General features: G+C 37.1%; 1 long non-coding RNA gene across 2 annotated transcripts; it reads left to right on the top strand.

Annotated features, from left to right (window-relative positions):
• Positions 1-7222: 7222 nt before the first annotated feature.
• On the top strand, positions 7223-9898 carry LOC113362054. 2 transcript variants are annotated; one of them, XR_003365524.1, is made up of 6 exons: positions 7223-7298; positions 8052-8165; positions 8272-8354; positions 8448-8508; positions 9457-9522; positions 9660-9898. It is a non-coding gene; the product is annotated as an uncharacterized LOC113362054 (long non-coding RNA). The 2 variants fall into 2 exon arrangements; XR_003365523.1 differs by lacking the exon at positions 7223-7298 and adding an exon at positions 7436-7526.
• Positions 9899-16625: the final 6727 nt, after the last annotated feature.

Here is a 16625-nt window from a genome sequence, read left to right as displayed (position 1 = left end):
GCGGCTTGATACATTTCTATTTTGTTTTTGTCAAACATTGTGTACCTTTTCCTTTGTTCGGATACTTTGTTTTTTATTTCTGGATCTTTTACTGTAAGATTATGTTTGCTTATTTGTGTTTAATATTTTAAGTTTTATTTCTCTTGATACAATATTTGGTTATGGGTGGGGAGGGGGAGGGGGGATTTGTTTGATTATGCGCGCCTACTCCCCCTCCTCTCTTTTTTGTTTTAGGGGTTGAGCGAGATAGGGTTGGGCGTGTTTTAAACGCGCCTACTCTACACCCCCCTTTCCCTTTTTCTTTTTTAGAAGTTGGTTGGGACGGGTAGAGCATATGTAGGACGCGCATACTCGTCCTTCCCTCTTTTTTTTTGCAGTTGGGTGGGATGGGTTGGGCGTGGTTGGAACGCGTATTCTCCCTCCTTTCTTTTTCAGATGAGTGGGGCAGGATGGGGTAGAGCGTAGGTTAAACGCGCTTATTCCCTCCCTTTTCTTTTTCAGATGATCGGAGCGGGATGGGGTAGGGCGTAGGTTAAACACGCCTACTCTCCCCTTTTATTTTTCAGATGAGTGGGGCGGGATGGGTAGAGCGTAGGTTAAACGCACCTACTCCCCCCTTTTCTTTTTCATATGAGCGGGGCGGGTTGGGTAGGGCGTAAGTTAAACGCGTCTACTTCCCCTTTTCTATTTCAGATGAGTGGGGTGGGATGGGGTAGAGCGTAGATTAAACGCGCATATTCCCCCCTTTTCTTTTTTAGATGAGCGGGGCTGGATAGGGTAGAGCGTAGGTTAAAAACGCCTACTCCCCCCTTTTCTTTTTCAAATGAGTGAGGCGGGATGGGGTAGAGCGTTCCCCCCTTTTCTTTTTCAAATGAGTGAGGCGGGATGGGGTAGAGCATAGGTTAAACGCGTTTACTCCCACCTTTTCTTTTTCAATTAAGCGGGGCGGGATGGTGTAGAGCGTACGTTAAACACACCACTCTCCCCCTTTTTTTTTCAGATGAACAGGGCGGGATTGGGTGTCTTTGGAACTCTTTCAGCCTTTACTATACCCGCTGGCTGACCGGACGTCTTTGGCACTCTCATGGCTTTTTCTATATTTCTTGGCTATCGGGCTCCTTTGGCACTCCCGTAGCCTCTGCAAGTTTGTCAGCCGATCGGGCGCCTTTGGCGTTCCCGTATATTTTTCTGTATTTCTTGGCCGACCTGGCGTCTTTGGAATTTCTGTAGCCTCTGCAAGTTTTTCAGCCGACCGGGCGCCTTTGGCACTCCCGTAGCCTTTTCTATATTTCTTGGTTGACTGGATGACTTTGGCACTCCCGTAGCCTCTACAAGTTTGTCAGCCGACCGGGGGCCTTTGGCTTTCCCACAGCTTTCTTGGCCGACCGGGCGCCTTTGGAAATCCCGTAGCCTTTTCTGTATTTCTTGGCCGACTGGGCGTCTTTGGCATTCCCGTAGCCTTTTATGTAAATTGTGCTACTACAAAGAAAATCCTGCAATGTTTCCTTTATTCTGTATCGTTGTTGTTTACAACGGGTAGAAAGAGCGAAACTTTCCTTTCTCATAGGGTACTGCCTTCTATTACTGATCAGTTTTGGCCGCGGGTGGTGAAACGTAATCGTATCTTACTTGCTTTGTGCATGCTATGTCCGCTGGTGACTTTAGTGATGAGAGAGAGGGTCGTATTCAATTGCTTGCTTTGTTGCCTCGAGTTCTCCAGCCACGCGTTTGCGTTCAAAGATGCTTCTTAAGGCAAAACATTCCATCATCGGTTGGCCTAACCTCTGATGATAATGGCAATATATGGCGGCGTTTTTATCCATTTTATTGATATCTACCACTGTTGGGGGTATCTTGATTTCCCTTCTCGCGACCCATTGATTCGTGAGATCGATTATTTGTTCTCTGTTACATGGCAAAGGGGGTGGTGGATTGGAGTCCCGTCTGGTCCATTTATTACCCCCAGGTATCCCATCGAGTGTTCAGAACTGATCTTTCTTCTCCCTGTTAGTGTTGGGTTTTACATTACGCGGTGCTTCAGTAACGGCGTGGACTGCGTGGTTCCAGGTGGGGTCCGTGTATGTCTCTTCCACATTGTCGGCAATCCTTTACGCTGCTTCTTATAACTCAACAAAAGTCTGGAATCTGAAGTTGATTAAGCTCCCTTTGAAGGCGGGTATCATTCCGCGCGCACATATTTAGACGAGCACTCCTTTGCTGATGTCCTCGTGGCAGTCCACTGCGAGACGCCGGAAACGCAAGATGTACTTCCCTATTTCTTCTCCTGTCCGCTGACCACTCCGGCTCAAATCAATTGATGTGATCTTTCTCTTTGATGAGTAAAATTTTCCAAGAAAGAGCGCGGACATGGCCAGCCAAGAATCCACACTTTTCGCCTTTAGGTTGTCGTACCAGGTGAATGTTGTGCCCATTAGTGACTTGGGGAATTCTCTTAAACACAGTTTCCCATCGGATACCTTGTCGTTCATTGCTGATAGGAATCAGCTGAGGTGTTCCCGCGTATTTCCTTGTCCGTCGTATGTTTTGAATTTTGGGGATGTGTAGTCTCCAGGGTATTGGTACTCACGGATACTCGTTGGGTAAGGGCTACTCGTGAGATGATGGTTGTCTTGCTTTACCACGTGGTAGTTTTTCTCCAGGTATTTTGGCATTTCTTCTTGTGAAGCTGTTGTTAATTTTCCTTTTTGGTGTCCTTCGCCCTGTGTTACTTCCTTGGGGGATCTTTGGCCCGCCGCTACAACCTGCCCTATCTAGTCCTCTAGTTCCTGCCTTCTTCGTGCGCGTTCTTACAACTCTCTTTGTAAATCCTGCAAGGCTAGTGATGTGGGCTTCTACGTCTGGGTCGCTTGTGTGTTTTTCTCCTGTATCGCACTTGCTTCTCTATTATGGGGTTCGTTCATCGTTGGTTGCATGATGATATCTTGAACTAGTACCTCCTCTTCGTTGTCTTTGTTCTCATATATTGTTACCACATCCAGGTTGAGAGGTTGATCGGTTGATCGATTCTTTGACGCGCCTGAGCTAGTTTCTCCTGGGTGTGTCATGGTGAGCTAGGTACGAGCCTCCGGGTATGGTCGCCAAATGTTGAAGGTGGAATATCGTTTTGGTTCTACCCGTCCTAGTCACACCTTGATGACAACATTTACTAGGAATAGTAAGAGAGAGAACTTGCTTTCCATTGTATATTGTCCTTCCTTATATAGACTTTCCAAAAGCCCTCTCTTTTATGACATCATGCCACATGTCCTAAACCTCCTTAATTGCTAATAATGCTACCCCTTCTCTAATATAACCTCTTTCTTCTTCATTAATCCCTTCTTTGTCCCATTCATCTAATGGATACTTTCTTATTGGACTTAAGCCTTAGTCCCCAAGTTCTCATATCTATGTTGCATTTGCCTCCCCTTTGGGGCACCCTAGTCCTACCAAGGGATACTATTTTTCATGTATCAACATGGATAATCATGAATTAATCAAAAGAGTTTCAGGACTACAAAATACATACCAACCTTTAGTTTAGACAATTTCGACCAAGAAGTCTCGGTTTGCGTCAAGGAGACATAAGGCACAAGCATCTCCTATAATTCCACATCTTCTCTCCCCACAAAGATATTACCATTAAGCGCAAGTTTACAGAACTCTCCCACATTTATGTCATTCCCAAAATAACGACATGAGCGACCTTTACTCTAATCACAAGAGAAGGATTTTCTTGGACTTTAAATTTATTATCCAGTTATGATCAAAGAAGTTAAATATTGCGATCTTAATGTTAGAGGTACGAAGATACAATATTTTCGTAAGAAAATCATCAAAACAAATTATTCTTTGCGACAGTTACGAACAAGAGAACAATTAGTGCGATATGACTCAACATAAGAATTATAACTTCTATATCCATGTACAAACGTAGATATTAAAGTTCACCACTTATTCTCTGGTGGAGACACAATCAAGGAAGTAATTCAATCCCTAAAGAACATCTTACAGAATCCCGTATCAGTTTATTCACAAAAAGTATAATCGTAGAGAGATCAAAAACTGCAATTCTGAAAAATAGTTTACTCCTCTTTTGCAAGAGTGAAAGAGCTAAATCTATGAGGAAATATGAGATATATGTTATAATCATCAAAGAATGATAGCAAAGAACAAATGTCACAAAATAAACAATGCATATATATAATCCATGAAGAATTAGGTATTCCAAGTCATTTTCCATAATAAAATCTAATTAATAAACTTTAAACATGCAATATGATAATATTTGGAATAACTAATCTAACACAAAAACTAGTCCAAAAACTAGTGTTCCTCTCTAAACAACAAGAACAAAATTCCTATAAGGAGTTAAATAGTAAAAAAATCTTTGAAGAAAGCTTGATCATTCCCGAACTCTTCATCATCAACTGACATTGGAACATAAGGTTTATGAAGAAGAGCATTAGATCCTTCAAACCTGTTTGGCTATTGTTTGACCAGTACTTCTTGAATTTCAAGAGATTTTTGCAGGATATTTTTAATACATTGAACTTTCATCCTGGTCTTGTTAAGCTCTTCAAGAATATTTGCAAACCTTTGCTGATTTGAGAAGTTTGTTTTAGGTTTCATCACTTTTTTCCCCTTTCTCTTAAAAAGTGAATCTTTCTCCTTAGGATAGGAATTCTCAACAATTTTAGTTGTGGAATCAACAACCATAAGTGTAAAAGGTACGCCAAAGAAGATAGTACTCGAGGATACCACAACTCAAAATTTTGAATATGCAATAATTCGTGTGAAACAAAAATAGATCTTCAAGTCACTTTAAGTTTTTGAAAGAATTCCAGAAAACTAGTGAATGATTTATAAAAGGAAGAATAACCATTAGTTCAGGAACTGATCGACTTTAAAGAAGTCCGTTCACGAACCAAAAAACCAAACTAAAAATGTGAAATACAATTTTTACCCTTTCTTAAAGTTGTACAAGAGAAAATCTTTATATTATTACTTGAAAAATAGTGTGAATGGAATGTAAATAAATTAGTGGAAAATGGGATTTTCGCAACCCACGTCTGCGACTCTCAATGACCGTAGTTTGTCCCTTGACTAATGAAGACCGTCTCGGATATAAAAAAAACATGAAAAAGTTCCCAATCGGTTAAAAACTGTCTCTGAATATTTACTATTTTAGCCTTATTCAGGGACCCATGCCGCTACCCACGACTAATGATGTATATGTAATTAGATGAACGATTGAAGATGCTTGAGATTTGAGCCATTGATCGAGACGCGATGGATGGCTGGATCGTGTATAAGAGACTTCGTTATTACCGAGGATAAATATCTCTTTTTCTTTACGAGTTTCTCCTTATCTTTCTCTTCTTCAAACAGACAGAAGAAAAGCAGTTCATCTTCTTCTTCTCCATCTCTTCTTTATATTCGTCTCCCTGCCAATAATTAAATGTCTGCTACTTCTAATACCCCTACCACTTTTTTCTCCATCTTCTAACTACTTCTATTTCCACATGCCTTTTATCTTCAAAACCCTATCTTCGTTTTTATCATCACAATCAGAAAACCTAACGTTCTCCCTCGAAAATCAACAGGTATAAACCTTAATTTGTCCAATTTCTCACCAGTCACTACTAACATTCTCCGAATTATAACTTTAATTTTATAGATCTACACTTCCGTTCTGATCAGTTTGTGGTTTTATTTGCAGATTGTTTAAGAGGTTAAACATTTGTAGATGTTTCTTACAAGGTGAGAAGAAAAAACCCCTTTACTTTTCAAATCTAGGATTTTAATAATTTCTGTTTATTTTCGAGGATTTTATTTATTTATTTTTGCGATTTCTTTCTCTGCGTGGGATTGAAATTGCTGATTTCTATTTCTGATACTTTGCAATTATTGATTTTTTTTAAACAATAAGTTTTGTGTAGTATTTATAAACCCTAATCCACATTCTACTTTTCTGATCTTTTTCACAGTGGTTAAGATCTTGGATATCACCACTGCTGCTCAATCTCAAGTGATTCAATGTCCCCATTTATTATTTAGTTGAAGACTTGGATAGTTTCCAGTCTTTTTATTGATTTTTTACATTTCAATGGTATGTGTTACAGGTGATTCTTAGTTTGCAGGACAATTTGCAATGCTTGGTAACTTGTTATTTGGAAATTACTTCAAAACTCAATCTATCCGATTGTCGAATTTAATCCTGCTCAGAGTACATCTTTGATGACAAATTATGAGTTTTTATTTCCTTTTTGTGGCTAGTCTATTGCAAAATTTGTAATATGAGGTTAAAATTAATATTGGTAACAGGAGGTTAAAATTAAGAATCTCACTTCATTGTGCTTGTGATGTCATGTTTGGAAGGAAGGAATTGTTTGCGTTAATTGTGCCGATTAGCTCGGTTGTGCCAATAATAATTTATATATTAGGATTCTGTTGAAATTATAAGTAGATAAGGATCCATTCTATAGGCACACGTTGAATGTTTAGCTTCTCATTTTAAGAACCGCCCATTGAAATCATACAGTGCTTTGTAGAAGCCCAGGGGTTTATCGAGTACTTTTGCAATAACATAGTGGATTAAATCTTTTTCTTTGTATATGATGTGTGCAGTAGCATTTTTGGGTTTAACAGTAATAGTGTGGCCTAAGCAAAGTCTAAGGTCTAATTAGAATGGAAACAATACATGGATATATGTCAGATTTTGGAAACTAAAGTCGAATCATAAATGGTGTATATGGGGTTGGTCCTGCTACATGTTCCAACGCGTTGTTCGTTAGTTGGTGTTGCACTTATATTTTGTTCGTAAGTTGTTCTAGTATAGTAAAAGCTAAATCCGGTGTGGCGCCTCTGAACTGCAGGACAATAAAGATGCGAGACATGTTAAAACACATGAGGTTGCACTCAAGGAAAAAGGCTTCTCGTAGGGTCCATGGTCACAGAATAATCTTGATAATGGGATGGCTTGTTAATTCCCGTCCATATGCCTCTTGGGGGTGTTATCATTATTGGAAAGAAAACAATTGTCTATTGTAGTGCCGGCGTATTTAAAGCAATCCCTACTGGACCTGTAAGTTACTACAAACACCTGCTGATTTGTATCCTAAACTCTAGCCGGCAGATGGATGTTTACACGCTTCTTTTTAATTTATTGATCTTTTTAATATGATTTTGCAGTCGATTACAAGGGCCTACGGAGGGGTTGATGCAGATGGCTCTCGTTTCTTACTCAGTGGTCATGCAGGTCTTTTTTACTTACTTGTGATTACCCATGAGAAAGAAAGGTGACTGATCTTTCTAACTTGGACAGTCTTAAACGCGTATAAGCCAATTATGTTTTGTAAAATAATGTTGAAATGAATTCTTGTTTTTTCTCATTGTATCAACTGTTTATTTGCTGCACAGTAACTGGCCTGAAAATTGAGCTCTTGGGTGAGACATCAATTGCATCTATAACATCTTACCTTGACAATGCAATCGTATACGTTGTCTCTAGATTTGGAGACTCGCAGGTGTGCTCCAGTAATTTTTGCTTCTTTCCCCAAGATAATCGAAAAAGTCACATTGCCAAAATTTCAAAATAATGTCTTTTTCATTTAGACACGCCTTCATTATGTTTTTCATTAATAATCCTTGCAAGACAGGGTTGTTCTTTTTTATTATATGTCAACCCAGTTTCCAGTTCAAATTGGAGGTCTTTAACCTCAGATTTATTTTAGTCATACACCAAAAAGTAATCTCGGTTAGTCAGCAAATAAAATAGGGACAGGGGAAAAGCTAAGACTCGTACCAAAATACTGATGTCATTATGTCTATGGAATTCTGGTCGTCGAAGAAAAACCTGACACCTCTAAAGACACAAATTGAGGAGGCTATGTGTTACCTGTGGACCGTGGTCCTTTTTCAGACCTTATGTCGACTATATCGTCTAGTATATTTTCGAAATCAGTTCCACCTATTTTGCATCAAATACTTTTTGCATCATTCAACTGGTTTCTTTTTTTTCTTTCTGTAATGAGATATGGATTTTGTTTCAGGATAGAGATAAGGCAAGCTTTTGAAGGAGTTCACCATGTTCCAGGAATTGTGGAAGCTAAACTTCGTAAAACTGCATATGTGAAAATAATTGAAGTTTCTGGATGTTTGAACAGGTTCTATAAGTTATATGTTCCTTTAATACTGCTGCAATTTTAAAGTAAGCACGAGTTACTTTTTATTATTGTCTACTTATCAGAACCTTGCACCTGAATTGAGCAGTTGGCATCAATGAGTATACAAGGAGAGCTGCAATACGAGGAGAATATAATGAGAACTGCAGACGAGTTCTTATTACATGACAGGTTAGTGAACTATAAAGGAATTGGATTCCTCCAAATGGTTTAGTTACTTTTATGTTTGTCTCCTTATCAGAACCTTGCACCTGAATTGTGCAGTTAACATCAACGAGAATACAAGGAGGTGGGAATACTGGAAATGCTTGTGATGCTCGCCTGGGTATGATCCACAACTATACGGATGAGATGATTAAACTATAAGATGTGGATTATTTGAAATATAATCATTCCTTTACTTTACTTATACCCCCATCTGGTTTGAATTACTAAGACCTTATGCTGGTATGCTGCTTGTGAGTGAAAGCATACAAGTTATTTTTGATCTGTGAAATATGAAGGTAGATAGTAATAAATGAGCTCAGTTATAATCTTTTACCTCATAACTTAACTTAACCAGTTAATAAGCTCACTGCATAACATTTTCGAGGTTTTTTTGAGAATTATTCTCAATTCCTGCAACTGTCATGTAGCTCATTTGGACATAACTTTTCCGTAGCTCATCTGGTAATGTTGCTTTCTAATACATAGGACCAGCCATTGATCCAAATCTTTCATGGTGATTACTATGGAAGTTCAGTTCTAAAACCTTGACTTACTTGCACTGTACATGTTCTATTTTGATGTTTTTGTTTCATGTTAATCCTGAAAGTATCTTTAGAATGGTAATGCAAGTTTTAACTCTTTTGTGTTGTAGCTTTGAGTAGTGTGATGGTTATTTAGATTATAACACAGACTTTTGCGTAAAGGAAAGAATGGATATATAGTTTTTCTTTTGTTTGACGTATTTCTCAGGTTACTCCACTCTCCATTGTTAGGGTTCTTAGAATGAAATTTATTTTCCAAGAAGATTACTCATTATAACTATTTTTCTTTGATTCATAAGGTTAGTTTATTGTAACACTCCATTTATTTCAGTTTTTGTTTCTTTGACTATGTTATAGGCAGATAAGGTTACTAAAACAGTTTTGTGAGTGATAATTTATAATATGTCAAAGAATATGAAGTGTATGGTAATACTTTTTTACACTTTTATCGAAGAGGTCTTATTTGTGGATCCATAAAGCTCTTTATGCATCACTAATGCAGTTTTTATGCTTAGGGCCTGCAGTGATGTACTGAGATTCGTCATGGAAAGTGGTGACAAGGGTTGCGAGGTTGTTTTCTCAACTGCAGAGTAAGTTGTCATGTGCTTCTTTGAGAGTAAGTTGTTCATGTTTGCAGCCTGTATTATTCAGGACTGTTCATCTTTGCAGTTTGTATTATTCAGGACTGTTACCTATTCCTTCTGAATTATTGTGTTTTGATATGTAGGTTCTCTTGATATCCTGGTTACTCTGGAGCTTACACCATAGTGAGAGGCATGGTAGTCTCAAGGCATTTTTTATATGTTTCTTTTGGTTTGGCATCAGCTCTGCATCTTTAACATTTCGATTCTTTCCTATCACACATTGTCAGAACATCGTCTATAGTTTAGCGTGTTGTTGTTAGAACATACTAGCTACCTTGGACATGTATTGTTCTAAACTCACTAGCTAGCTTGGACATGTTGTTGAAAAAAAACGTTGAACGAAGTCATTGTGTTGTTGTTGATTTGCTTTGCAAGAATGACATTCTTTGTCGTATGTGAACCAGGGACACAACACTTGGATGCTCTACTTGATATCATTTATGAAGTATTGGCTAAGTTCATCCTCGTCGGAGGAGCTTATCGTTTTGTTGTTTAACATGTTTTTAGCTTATTGTCTATTAGTTTAGCATCTTGTTGTTAGAACTTACTAGCTAGCTAGCTTGGACATGTATTGTCTTGAACCAGAATTTCATCTTTTTTGTGTAATTTAAAACCCAATGAATGAATGAATGTCGGATTCTCAAGTTTGAGTTTAAATTTGAATTTCAATTTGGGTTTAATTTGAGTTCTATTTGATTTGACTTTGACTTGACTTTCTTTGAGTTCCATTTGCCTTGACTTTTCCTTGACTTCCGTTTGACTTGACTTCCATTTGACTTGACCTTGATGCATTCAGGTTATTTCAGATTTAGCCTTTCAGGCATTTCAGCAAATCTGAATCAGTATATTTTTTTATATTATAATTTAAATCTGAGACTCACGGCCTAGGGTCTGTACCTCGTTACCCTTAAAAGCAGTCGTTATTTTGAGACACACGGCTAAGGGTCGTACAAAACAGCTACGCTTTATCAGAGACGGTTAGAATTAGTCGTATAACTCGTATATATGACTTGTCCTAACGGTCGCGGAACTTCTATTTTCCACTAGGAAAAGGTTTAAAGATATAAGAAACTTTGAATATTCAAGTGCTTTCCTTGAGGAATTAAGAATAAATTTTGACCATTTAGTATTATAACCAAGTCAAAAACCATAAAACTGGACCAAACTCAATGGACCAAGGCTCAACATGAATCGTTATTATTCTCGTTTTCCCAGCATGAAATATCTAGGACCAAGAATTTTGAGTCAGTGATAAATGGATGGAAATTCAAGTTATAGGATTCAAGACACAAACAAGAGAGTTTGTCTCAAAGCCCTTGGAGGTGCATAGTTCTTGTCTTTTTTCAGGGCACATGGGACACGAAACCACCCCTTTTTCAACATAATTAATTTGTGTTGGGGTGATCATCAATGAGCTCACTACTTGGTTCATGTACAAGTTTGTCAATTTTTCATTTTTTTCGATCGTTTAGACCTTGATCTCTTCTTTCCCTTTGGATTGACCTTTTCCTTAGATATAATGACACTTTCAGGAGAAGAAAGAGAAACAATGTTTCGTACCTTAGATGGGTTTGGCTTTTTGGAAAATTTTAAGCAATTTTTCAAATGACTCGTCTTCCGTTGCAGTTTATTGACATACCTCACTTTATGTTTGTATATGAAGCATTGTTAAAGTTCATGACCCTCAGTAGCACGGAAGGTCGGTAATAAGATTTTCCGAAGAAGAAAAATTCATTAAATCCTTAAAAGTTATGGATGAGGGGTCTTCAAACAGCTTGTCAATATTGTTGTAAGTATCACTACTCTCATAAAGATTAGTTGTTTCATCCAGGAGTGTTGGGCTTGAACCTTATTATTCTTTTGAATTATAACGATCAGTAGTTTCATCAAGAGTTGCAACAAGACCCTTGTTTCATGTGTATTTTTGTCGGTTTGGACACTAATTAGAAAAATGACCAAAACCTTTACACTAGAATCACCCTGGCATATCCTCATCATTACTCTCGTCATCATCCTTTTTAGGGGTAACACGCTCATGAGGTTTGGCTGATGATGAAGGACGTTCTCTTGAGAACCATTTATTTTTATTTTTGATAAAGTCTCTAAACTGTCTTGTAACAAGAGAAACCGAATTTTCAAGATCTTCATCTGAAAATTCGTTGACAACCTCTTTCTCAGAGATACCAACACTTTCATTTTTAGCAAGTGCATCAGTGTTTTTAAGTGGTTTGAATGCAGTAGATTTACCAGCTTTAGCTTGCAGTTCATAATCAAAGATCTTTAACTTTCCAACAAGCGTGCTTCTGGAAAGTGTAGTAAGATCATTTCCTTCCATGATGGCATGTTTGTTAGACTCGTATCGAGCTGACAAAGATCTCAGAATTTTCATCACAATATCCTGTTCAGGAATGGTCTTTCTTAATGAATAACAAGCATTCACTATTTTTGACAATTTATGATTATATTCCTCAAACGAATCTTCATCAGTCATACAAAGGTTTTCCCAGTCAAAAGTTAGGTTTTGAGCATGGCTTCCTTATCTGCGGAATTCCTTTCAAATACAATTTCTAAGATATCCCGAGCATCTTTAGATCTAGTGCACCTAAACACATGATGTTAAAGATCTTATCTTATGGCCTGGACAATGGCGTTTAATCCATCATGGTTGTATTTAGCATCTTTGATTTATTCATCGTCATATGTTTTATGACTTTAGGAACAACAACAACTCCTTCTCCCACTAGTGGAGCATTATATCCTCTTACAACAAAAAAAAAAACATGTTCGAAACTCACGAGCTTGTAAAAAGAAATGCATAGCAGATATCCTCCATAAGTAATTTTTGCCATCAAAATATTGCGGTACGTTAATAGAGATTACACTCTTTTCCATAATACAGATCGCTTCAAACACAGACTTATTAGGTGTACGGTGTTTGCCTGCTCTGATACCAATTGAAAACGCAAGGGATACCAAATACAACCAAGTTTTTGTTCGGCAACCTGTATGGACAAAACTTAATACAATAGAAAGTTGACTAACAGAATAATCCTTGAAAATATGTATATAGAGTTTATATCTCAACCTCTACTCAATCAGTATGTATATAGACACAAGGTCCGTGAACCTGATTGTTAAGCAGAGTATTTGTACGATCTCAAAAATCAATATAGTTGTATCCAAATATCTAAGTGATTAAACTTATTATATATCTTTCAAGATACAAATTCTATAGGAAACTAGTCTCGTAATCGATTAAAATTAAGCTGACGCATCTGCTTAGATTGAATATGTATAAACTTGTGCAAATACAATTATAAAGTTAAGCAATACAATGCGGAAAAGGAAAAACATAAGACAAAAATTTTTTTGTTAATGAGGAAACTGAATAGCATAAAAACCTCAGGACCTTGTCCAGATTGAACACCGCATTGCATTAAGCCGATATAGACACTAGCTTACTATCAGACTTCGGACAAGAATGTAGTTAACACTGAGCCCACCCTCTAAGAGATTCAGTTACACTCGCGCTCCTTACGTCTCTTGAACCTCCAAGGTTCTATGCACTTGATCCTTTACAGCGTAAGAGTTGCTTCGTCCGAAGAGAAGACTTTTAGTACCAATCTGCCTCTAACAAATAAGCCTATTTGATTTCCATTTAAATAAAAGATCAAGGTGTATTAATTTGTTTGCAATAGACAAACATAGCAAACCTCACAAATCCGACATCTATGACTCCCGAAGAGCAGCCTAGATTCTTAACCACCTCTCAAGAACAATCTTCAAAAGATCAACTATGATCATCCTTTAGACATCTATCTTGAGGAATCACAAAGTCTGGGACGAAGAGAACTTTGCGATTACTATATATCTTGCCTGAAAGAGATTACGAGAACCTCGATAACAAAAAAGCAAAATCAGGATTCACGAACTATCAAGGTAAAGATAGTCAGATCCGGCTTCATGAATCCCCAACGCGAAGTATTTTAGTCGTATACCTAATAACGTTTCACAGAGGAAACCCAAGTCAATAGAGGACGATTCTAGATTGAATTTCCTAGTTAAAAGAGCAACTTTATTTATAGTTTTCAAGGACCTGGGTTAGCTTAGAATTCAAGATAAGATAACTTTAGAATCAAGCAAACACTTCAGGTCTTCAAAGTACAGTAGAAGAGTATACACATAGGTTCAGTTATGGAACCATGTATAATGAGTGTTCGGTTTGTCGATTTAGCCACAAAACTGAAAGTTATTTGATGTTCATTTAAACACCTAAGAGTTTAATCATGATACACACACATAAGTGTTTAAGTGATCAACGAAGTCTTAAAATTGTTTAAGAGAGTTCTAGTAACGCTAAACATATTATGAAAATAAGTCTTTAAGCATGTACCAAAATATAAACTGGGACAGTTGGTATAACGGTTCGTGAACCGCGGGTTTTATTCACGAGTCATGGTGCAACGGCTCGTGAACCGGGTTCCCAACCCTACTAGACTACCGAACTCACTTGACCACAGTTCGTGAACCGGGTTCAGCAACTGCTAGCCTATTTATTCAACTTATAAAATTCAGTTCACCACGGTTTGCCAACCACGTTCGTGAACTGTTCCCAACTGAACTTGCAGTCTGCGAACTGGTTCACCAACCTTTCTGTATTTTTGTATCTCAGATATCTATGGTTTGCGAACTGATTAGAAAACCTACCCTGAGTAGAAATATCAGTAAGTTCATATTTCTATGTTATGATGTTTGAAACATTCCCAAGTGATATGATCATTTGCATGGGCAATTTTCAATTGATCCACAAATTGATTCATAGAACTAATATTGTTAAGGACCTTTGAACATCTAATTGCTAAATCATATTTCGATATTTTTCATAAGACAAGCTTGACTCGAAACTTCTTCTTTGTAATTCTACTATAAGTCATACGACATAGTCTCAATAGATATAATGATGGTATAGTGAGTAAAATAGAACGCTTTAATCTTCGCATACCTGATACATAAGTTCTCTAAATGTCTTCGTCGATCTTCTATCTTCCAGGGTGATTTCTGATACTCAACTACAATTCTAACAGTTTTGATCACCTAACATTGACAACAAGCTTGAGATAGCAAAACTTATGGGTTCAACAGAGCAATGCTCTAACAAGAACCATAGAAGAACGAAGAACTAAATACGGTATTGAAGATTCAAGGAAATCAAACATGACGTATTTTAAGCTGAAAGGTTTATTTAGTTTGAATCAATATGTATTGATATTTTTGTCATTAAAATTGACAAAGGAGGAGACTGTTAGAGCACCGCTCGTTCGAACTCGCAAGCTTTGCTATCCCAAGCTTGTTTTCAGTATCATATTCTCAAAACTATATCCTGAATTAAATTCTATTAAAGTCAAGTCTCGGAATAGGATTAAAGTGAGGTGGTTGAGTATCATACATCACTGAATAATCCTCGAAGTTTGAAGAACAAACAAAGACAGTTGTAGAACTTTGTCGACAAAGAGATATGTGAAGATTAAACCATCCTATTTACTCATGGCATTTACCATTCTATCTTATGAGAATATGTCGTATGATTTTAGTAGATAAATATTACAAAAAAGAAATTTCGAGTTAAGCTTGTCTTGATAAATCTCTCGAAGTATGTTTCAATCAATGAATGTTTATAGATCCTTAACAATCTTGGTTAAGAAAAATTTATTTCCCATGAATTACTTTTATTTCAAGTTGATCATTTGGAAGTTGCCAACGTATTGATATTTATCATCTGTGGCGATTGCGAATGTTTCGAATTGCTTAAAGAGATTTTTCAAAACATACTTAATTTTGGACATAAGGTAGGTACGTGTACCCTAATGGTCTAAAGTTTTTGAAATGGGATAGTTAAGCATTCGTGAATGAGGGGGAGGTACATACCCAGTATGTCTTCCCCTGGGATCTGAGTTTGTGAATGGATAAGGGTACACATACCTGGTACGCGTACCCCATTAGCCTGAGTTCACAGACTGGTCCATAGGTATGTGTAACCCTATATATATACCTACCATGTACATAACTAAGCATATGTTGATAAACTATTTTCACAATTATGTTTGGAATTTCTACAACTTTCATCAACATTTTAAGACAACTTTTTTTCACTAAATCACTATGTGTTTGTGAATCATGGTTTAAGTCTTGAGTGTTAATGAACATGACTTATGCCTGAAAGTTCAAAAGGCATATTTACCAATATGAACTATCAGTATACATAGTTCCAAAACCCTGGGCCATAGTTTATATTTTTTGTAATTTCAAGACGGGCTTGGCACATGCTTACATGAATTCTTGATAAGAATTTCATCTTAATCGATAAAGTGTTTGCTTGGATATCAAGTTATATTAGATTTAATTCAAAGCTACATATATCCTTGGAAATCTATAAATAGAGAGACTCATACACCATGATTTCTTAATCCTTGACACGATCTGTGTCCTAGTTGCTTTCTAGAGTTGTCATATAAAAATCTACGTTTCCTCCGAGAAACATGATTAGGCCACGACTTAAAGACTCCACTTAAGGATTCGTGAAGCCGGATTGACTATCTTTTTACCTTATAATTCGTGTATCTGGTTCTCATTATTATTGATCTTCGAGGTTCTCTTTATCTCAGATCAGGAATGTAAATATATATAAATCGCAAAGTTCTCTACGTTTCATACTTTGCGATTCCTCAAGATAGATATGTAAACTATTCTTCGATTTTTTCAGATTGTTCTTGAGAGGTGGTTAGTAATCCAGGATTCTCAGCTAACTGAGTATAAGTGTTCTGGATTCGTGAGTTTTGGTTGACTTTTTCTATTGCAAACATATTTCCAAACCTAGATCGAAATATGAATAAGGATCTCAAATAGGCTTATCTATTATAGGCAGATTGGTATCACAATTTTTTACTTGAGTAGAAGAAACTCTTAGGATGTAAAGGACGTCGGCTAAGGGAATTGATTGCGTTGAACACTGCGATATTCAAGAGACGTAAGGAGCACGACTGCAACTGAAT

Source organism: Papaver somniferum, chromosome 3 (genome assembly GCF_003573695.1).
Source record: "Papaver somniferum cultivar HN1 chromosome 3, ASM357369v1, whole genome shotgun sequence".
NCBI lineage: Eukaryota > Viridiplantae > Streptophyta > Magnoliopsida > Ranunculales > Papaveraceae > Papaver > Papaver somniferum.
The sequence above is the reverse complement of the archived record's forward strand: the minus strand, read 5'-3'. Positions and strand labels throughout refer to the sequence as shown.